Source organism: Camellia sinensis, unplaced genomic scaffold (assembly GCF_055761805.1).
Source record: "Camellia sinensis isolate YWXY unplaced genomic scaffold, ASM5576180v1 Unanchor2, whole genome shotgun sequence".
Lineage (NCBI taxonomy): Eukaryota > Viridiplantae > Streptophyta > Magnoliopsida > Ericales > Theaceae > Camellia > Camellia sinensis.
This window is the reverse complement of record NW_028129079.1, coordinates 15,849,262-15,858,068: the sequence shown is the minus strand read 5'-3', so window position 1 is coordinate 15,858,068 and position 8,807 is coordinate 15,849,262.

The window sequence follows — 8,807 nt, the reverse complement described above, 5'->3', positions numbered from 1 at the left end:
TTCTTCAACTTCCATTTTAATTCAATTTATTTTTCTTTTAAACTTCCTTTTTTATTTAATTTCCAAATAGATCGTTAAGGTATAGTGGTTTCTTTAATGAACTTTCATTTTTAATTTTCTGCAACTTCCATTTTTATTCAAGTTATTTTTCTATTCAACTTCCTTTTTTATTTAATTTGCTAATAGATTGTTAAGGTATAGTGGTTTCTTGAATGAACTTCCATTTTTAATTTTCTGCAGCTTCCATTTTTATTTTTATTTTACTTCCTTTTTTATTGAAGTTTCTTTTCTACTCAACATCCTTTTTTATTTAATTTCCAAATAGATCGTCAAGGTATAGTGATTTCTGGATTGAACTTCCATTTTTATTTTTATTCAACTTCCATTTTTATTCAATTTACTTTTCTATTAAACTTCCTTTTTTATTTAATTTCCAAATATATCGTTAAGGTATAGTGGTTTCTTGAATGAACTTCCAATTTTAATTTTCTGCAACTTCCATTGTTATTTCTATTCAACTTCTTTTTTTATTCAAGCTTCTTTTCTATTCCACTTCCTTTTTTATTTAATTTCCAAATAAATCGTCAAGGTATAATGGTTTCTGGATTGAACTTACATTTTTAATTTTATACAACTTTCATTTTTATTTTTATTCAACTTCCCTTTTTATTCAATTTTCTTTTATATTAAAGTTCCTTTTTTATTTAATTTCCAAAAAGATCGTTAAGGTATAGTGGTTTCTTTAATAATCTTCCATTTTAAATTTTATGCAACTTCCATGTAACGACCCTCACCTTACTCTTGCCATACTTGCATACATTCTTGCATAATCTTGCTTTGTTATGTTAATTTGAAGGTTTTATCTTGCCTTGATTTGCTTAAGTTGCTTGCATGATTTTGTTCCTTGCTTAGTGTGTGTGTGTAGCCGAGGTCATCTTGAGCTTAGTCCGTCTTTGACCCTTTGTACTTAGAACTATCTTGAGATCTTGTTCAACCCCATCTTCACCTCGGGCATTCCTTGCCGAGATATTTCGCACTTGAACCTTGTCCGCAGGCAGGTATGGCCTAGGCCGAGATGTGGCACACCCCGGCCAAGGTGTGGCACAGCTTAGTCAAGTGTCGTCCTCCCTAGCCGATGTTTTTGCTATCCTGTTGCTGGATCCTTGTTTTGGAGCCGATGTCATCTCTTTGCCGATGTGTCTTACCCGAGCTTGCTGCATACGGTTTGTCAGAGACTTGTCTTGTCTATCAATCACCTTTTTGGGAGCTAAACCAACCCGTTAATGCCACGTGTCCGAGCTGTTTGTTAAGGCAGCCGACAGACCTTGGAACAAATCATTTCTTGTCTCAAATCTTTGTTTTAGAGAGAGAAGCTCTAGAAAGGAGGAAGAAGAGTTCTTGAGTGAGAGTAGTCTTCCAACCTTGATCTTTGTGGCTTGAACCGTTAGATCCGAGTTTTGAGGTTAGAATCTTGATCTCCTTGGGTCGTTCTTGCTGAATATCTAGCTGCATTGCATGATCGGATTTGTTTTGCATGACATGCATCGTTTTGAAGTTGGTTTTAGAAAGAGAAAATGGTTTTCCATGTGTTCTTGAAGAAAATCTCGTTTTGATCCGAAAGTTTGGAACGAAAACCATGTTTTTGTGTTTGTTCTTGCATGACTTCCTTGAATGGGTACCCAGGTCCATATATTTTGAACTCTTGGCATGAAAACTCAGTTTTTTTTTATATAACAAGTTGTGAACTTGCATCCATCTTTCAAAAGATCATGTTTTTCATATTCTTCAAAGGAAAACCCAGATTTTTCCTGACTTTGTATAACGGGACCTCGGCTTTGTCCTGGACGGTACCCAGTGTGTCTTCTTGAAACGGGAGCAGTGACTAAGCTCCCAGCTTGTTTTGCTTTGTCTTTGACTTGGATCTAGCAAGAATGCCGAGATCATTTGCATATATATAGAGCTTGCTTTGAGAATGTGACTTGCCATGTGATTGTAGGTCCTTGATATTTGCTTTGAATCTACACCTGATGAACTAGGTGAGTGGTATTATTGATAAAGCTATGTTATACTTGTTTTGATAAACCTTGCTTTGTTTTGACAAAAGTATTTTGTTAGCATGAATAAATAGCTCTTGTTTGATGTGCCAAGTATACTCCTTGTTGATGCCACCTTTGAAAAGGATACGGTCCTCGTTAAATCGGGCTACGGGCCTAAGTAACACAAGTCCCTTGTGCTGGAGGACTCTAAACTTTCGCAGTACCATGTGTAAAAGGATACGGTCCTCGTTAAATCGGGCTACGGGCCTAAGTAACACAAGTCCCTTGTGCTGGAGGACTCTAAACTTTCGCAGTACCATGTGTAAAAGGATACGGTCCTCGTTAAATCGGGCTACGGGCCTAAGTAACACAAGTCCCTTGTGCTGGAGGACTCTAAACTTTCGCAGTACCATGTGTAAAAGGATACGGTCCTTGTTAAATCGGGCTACGGGCCTAAGTAACACAAGTCCCTTGTGCTGGAGGACTCTAAACTTTCGCGGTACCAAGTGCACAAGTCCCTTGTATTGGAGGACACTAAACTTTCGCAATACTTTTGACCAAACGATTACGGATCGTACAGCCTATGATACTTGAACGATGAATACGGTTCGTCCCTTGCTTTGCCGATGTTATGATATTTGGATGATGAATACGGTTCGTCCCTTGCTTTGCCGATGTTATGATACTTGATTGATGAATACGGTTCATCCCTTGCTTTGCCGATGTTATGATACTTGGATGATGAATACGGTTCGTCCCTTGCTTTGCCGATGTTATGATACTTGGATGATGAATACGGTTCGTCCCTTGCTTTGCCGATGTTATGATACTTGAATGATGAATACGGTTCATCCCTTGCTTTGCCGATGTTATGATACTTGAATGATGAATACGGTTCATCCCTTGCTTTGCCGATGTTATGATACTTGAATGATGAATACGGTTCATCCCTTGCTTTGCCGATGTTATGATACTTGAATGATGAATACGGTTCATCCCTTGTTTTGCCTATGTCAGTAAACATCTTTGGATACTTGTAATATTTGATTGATGAATACGGTTCATCCCTTGCCTTGCTAAGTTTGATGTGTTTCGTTTTGAAGGACTCCGGCTTTATTCATGCAAACCTTTATTTTTAGTACCATTCACTGAGTTTTGTACTCACCCCTCTATATATATGTAGGTGATGAGCAGGACGGCGGCGACGCCTAGATCGTTTTGGTCGCTTGTTTGGATTCATGCTTATGTCGGCTTTACTTTTGTATTTACGTCGGCGATGCCCTGTTTTACATGTCGGCAAATCTTGAAAATCATGCTTCTTGACTTGTATTAGCTGTATTTTGTATATGTCGGCTTGAGAAGCCTTTTGATCAAGATGTAACATGTATTATTTTACCTTGTTGTATTTAAGTTGTAAAGTTAATTGGAATGTTTGGCATTGCTTGGATCTACGCACAGCTCTTACGGACCACTTGTGTTTGATTTATTGCTTCCGCATTTGTGAGCCCCTATATCCATACTCTGATTGTGTTAAGTTTTGAAAAGTTGGCCTTTGGTAATTACGGATTACTGGCCATCACGGCACCAAACTACTAGGGGCGGTTTGGGGTCGTGACAGAGTGGTATCAGAGCACAAGTTCCTCGGTATACGCTATTCACACTTTGAGTCCTAAAGAGCATAGGATTTCCCTTAGAAAGATGTTAGGATTGCATCATTGTCACGACCCCAAACCGCCCCTAGTAGTTTGGTGCCGCGATGGCCAGTAATCCGTAATTACCGAAGGCCAACTTTTCAAACTCAACACAATCAGAGTATGGATATAGGGGGCTCACAAATGCGGAAGCAATAAGTCAAATACGAGTGGTCCATAAGAGCTGTGCGTAGATTAAAGCAATGCCAAACATTCCAATTAACTTGCAACTTAGATACATCAAGATAAAATATACAGGTTACATCTTGATCAAAAGGCTTCTCGAGCCGACATATACAAAATACAGCTAATATAAGTCAAGAAGCATGATTTTCAAGATCTGCCGACATGCAAAACAGGGCATCGCCGACGTAATTACAACAGTAAAGCCGACGTAAGCACAAATCCAAAACAAGCATCCAAAACGGTCTAGGCGTCACCGCCATCCTGCTCATCACCTACATATATATAGAGGGGTGAGTACAAAACTCAGTGAATGGTACTAAAAATAAAGGTTTTGCATGAATAAAGCCGAGGTCTTTCAAAACAGAACATATCGAAACTTTATCAAGACAAGGGATGAACCGTATTCATCAATCAAATATCATAACATCGGCGAAGCAAGGGATGAACCGTATTCATCATCAAGTATCATAACATCGGCAAAGCAAGGGATGAACCGTATTCATCATCAAGTATCATAACATCGGCGAAGCAAGGGATGAACCGTATTCATCATCAAGTATCATAACATCGGCGAAGCAAGGGATGAACCGTATTCATCATCAAGTATCATAACATCGGCGAAGCAAGGGATGAACCGTATTCATCATCAAGTATCATAACATCGGCAAAGCAAGGGATGAACCGTATTCATCATCAAGTATCATAACATCGGCGAAGCAAGGGATGAACCGTATTCATCATCAAGTATCATAACATCGGCAAAGCAAGGGATGAACCGTATTCATCATCAAGTATCATAACATCGGCAAAGCAAGGGATGAACCGTATTCATCATCAAGTATCATAACATCGGCAAAGCAAGGGATGAACCGTATTCATCATCAAGTATCATAACATCGGCGAAGCAAGGGATGAACCGTATTCATCATCAAGTATCATAACATCGGCAAAGCAAGGGATGAACCGTATTCATCATCAAGTATCATAACATCGGCAAAGCAAGGGATGAACCGTATTCATCATCAAGTATTACAAGTATCATAACATGTACGATCCGTAATCGTTTGGTCAAAAGTATTGCGAAAGTTTAGAGTCCTCCAATACAAGGGACTTGTGTTACTTAGGCCCGTAGCCTGATTTAACAAGGACCGTATCCTTTTATACTTAGTACTGCGAAAGTTTAGAGTCCTCCAGCACAAGGGACTTGTGTTAATTAGGCCCGTAGCCCGATTTAACAAGGACCGTATCCTTTCCAAAGATGGTATCGAAACGAGGAGTATACTTGGCACATCAAAACGAGGGCTATTTATTCATGCTAACAAAATACTTTGTCAAACAAGGCAACAAGATTTATCAAACAAGTATAACATAGCTTTATCAATAATACCACTCACCTAGTTCTTCCGGTGCAAACTCAAAGCAATATCAAGGACCTACAATCACATGGCAAGTCACATTCTCAAAGCAAGCTCTATGTATACATGCAAATGATCTCGGCATTCATGCCAGATCTAAGTCAAGGACAAAACAAAACAAGCGGGGAGCTTAATTACTGCTCCCGTTTCATAAAAACACACCGGTACTGACCAGGGCTAGGCCGAGGTCCCGCTAAACAAGGTCAGGAGAAACCTGGGTTTTCCTTTGGAGAATATGAAGAACATGATCATTTGAAAGATGGATGCAAGTTCACAACTTGTTACAAAATCTGAGTTTTCATGCCAAGAGTTCAAAACATATGGGCTTAAGTACCCATTCAAGAAGGTCATGCAAGAACAAACACAAAAACATGGTTTTCGTTCCAAACTCTTCAATCAAAATGAGACTTTGTTCAAGAACACATGAAAAACCATTTTCTCTTTCCAAACCAACTTCAAAACGATGCATGACATGCAAAACAAATCCGATCGTGCAATGCAACTAGATGATCAGCAAGAACAACCGAAGGAGATCAAGATTCTAACCTCAAAACTCGGATCTAACGGCTCAAGCCACCAAGATCAAGCTTGGAAGACTACTCTCACTCAAGAACTCTTCTCCCTCCCTTTCTAGAGCTTCTCTCTCTAAAACAAAGATTTGAGACAAGAAATGATTTGTTTCAAGGTCTGTCGGCTGCCTTAACAAACAGCTCGGACACGTGGCATAATCGGGTTGGTTCAGCTCCAAAAGGTGATTGATAGACAAGACAGGTCTCTGACAAATCGTATGCAGCAAGCTCGGGTAATACACATCGGCAAGGGGATGACATCGGCTCAAAACATGGATCCAGTAACGGAATAGAAAAACATCGGCTAGGGAGGACGACACTTGACTAAGCTGTGCCACACCTTGGCCGGGGTGCGCCACATCTCGGCCTAGGCCATACCTGCCTGCGGACAAGGTTCAAGTACGAAACATCTCGGCAAAGAATGCCCGAGGTGAAGATGGGGTTAAACAAGACCTCAAGATAGTCCTAAGTACAAAGGGTCAAAGGCGGACTAAGCTCAAGATGACCTCGGCTATGCACACACACACTAAGCAAAGAACAAAATCATGCAAGCAAACTTTAAGCAAATCAAGACAAGGCAAAACCTTCAAATTAACATAATAAGCTAGACCATGCAAAAAAAAAAGTATGTAAGTATGGCAAGAGTAAGGTGAGGGTTGTTACATCCTACCCTCCTTAAAGAAGTTTGGTCCCCAAACTTAGATTACCTTGTTCCCAGAACAACTCCGGATAACGGACTCTCATGTCCTCTTCCTTTTCCCACGTGGCTTCTGTGCCATAATGCTCCTTCCATTCGACCTTTACCATCGGTATCAATCTGTTCCTCAATTGTCTCACTTGTCGATCAACAATCCTCATTGGCTTCTCCTCGTAGCCCAAATCTTCATTAACTGTGATCTCGGAATGATCAATTACATGTAGTGGGTCTCGGATGTACTTCCTCAACATCGAAACATGAAACACATTGTGGACTTGGCTCAAATCTGGCGGCAAAGCAAGTCTGTAGGCAACGGGGTTAATTCTCTCAAGAATTTCAAATGGCCCAATATAGCGAGGTGCTAACTTACCTTTCTTTCCAAATCTGGAAGCTCCTTTCATTGGTGAAACCTTCAGGAATACATGATTCCCAACTTCGAACTCTAACTCATTTCTCCTCTGATCGGCGTAGCTCTTTTGTCGGCTCTGGGCAGTTCTAATCCTCTGTTGGATAAGTTTAATCTTTTCTGTTGTCACTTGAATCAATTCGGGACCAAGCAGAGCTCTGTCTCCGACTTCGGTCCAACATATCGGCGACCTACATTTTCTTCCGTACAAGGCCTCATACGGCGCCATGCCAATGCTAGCTTGATAACTGTTATTGTAAGCGAATTCCACTAAGGGTAGATGTGTTCCCCAACTTCCTTGGAAGTCCAACACACAAAGTCTAAGCATATCTTCAAGCGTCTGAATTGTCCTCTCAGTCTGCCCATCTGTCTGGGGATGAAAGGCTGTACTAAATCTCAGCTCAGCTCCGAAGGCCCTCTGTAGACTCTGCCAAAATCTAGAAACAAATTTAGGATCTCGGTCTGAAACAATTGACATCGGCACTCCATGAAGTCTGACAATCTCGTTCACATATAGCAAGGCAAGTTGATTGGCGTTGAAGGTAGTCTTAACGGGTAGAAAGTGTGCTGACTTAGTTAACCTATCCACAACAACCCAAATTGAATCCATACCCTTAGGTGTCTTCGGCAACCCAATCACAAAATCCATGGAGATGTGCTCCCATTTCCACTCAGGAATCGGCAAAGGTTGAAGAAGTCCTGCTGGTCTTTGATGTTCTGCTTTCACTTGCTGACAATGTAAACACTGGGACACGAATTCGGCTATTTCTCTTTTCATATTTGGCCACCAGAAGGTCTGCCTCATATCTTGATACATCTTGGTGTTCCCTGGATGGACAGCAAACTTAGTGCTATGAGCTTCCCGCAAAATCTTTTTCTTCAGCTCTGGGACGTCGGCCACACATAACCTTCCTTCAAACTTGAGTACTCGGTTTTCGATAGTATACCCTGGTCTCGGCTTTGTGAGAATTTCCTCGGCTATTTTCCTGAGGAAGCTATCCTCCATCTGTCTTGTCTTTACTTCATTAACAATAGTCGGCTCTGCTGATATCACGGTTAAACACGCCAAATTTCCATCAGACTTCCTGCTCAAAGCGTCGGCTACACTGTTAGCTTTTCCGGGGTGATATTGAATCTGCATATCGTAGTCTTTCAACAACTCAAGCCACCGTCTCTGTCTCAAATTCAATTCTTTCTGAGTGAATAGATACTTTAAACTCTTATGATCTGTAAAAACCTGACAAGTAGCTCCATACAAGTAGTGACGCCAAATCTTTAAAGCAAATACTACGGCCGCCAATTCTAAGTCATGGGTAGGGTAGTTTTTCTCATGAGGTTTCAACTGACGAGATGCATAAGCTATAACCTTACCCTTTTGCATTAATACACAACCCAAACCCTTATGCGATGCATCACTATAGACATGAAATTCTTCGTTACCTGATGGTAGTACAAGTACTGGTGCTGTAATTAACCTCGTCTTCAGTTCCTGGAAGGCTGACTCTCGATCTTTAGTCCATTCATACAGTGTTCCCTTCTTAGTCAGTTGCGTTAACGGAATTGCAATCCTTGAGAAATCTTTCACAAACTTCCTGTAGTAACCTGCCAAACCCAGAAAACTACGAATCTCGGACACATTAGTCGGCCTCGGCCAATTTACTACGGCTTCAACTTTGCTAGGATCTACTGAGATACCCTCCTCATTAATCACATGACCCAAAAATGAGATGGTAGAAAACCAAAACTCACACTTGTTAAACTTCGCATACAATTTCCGTTCTCTCAAAATCTGTAAGGCAAGTCTCAA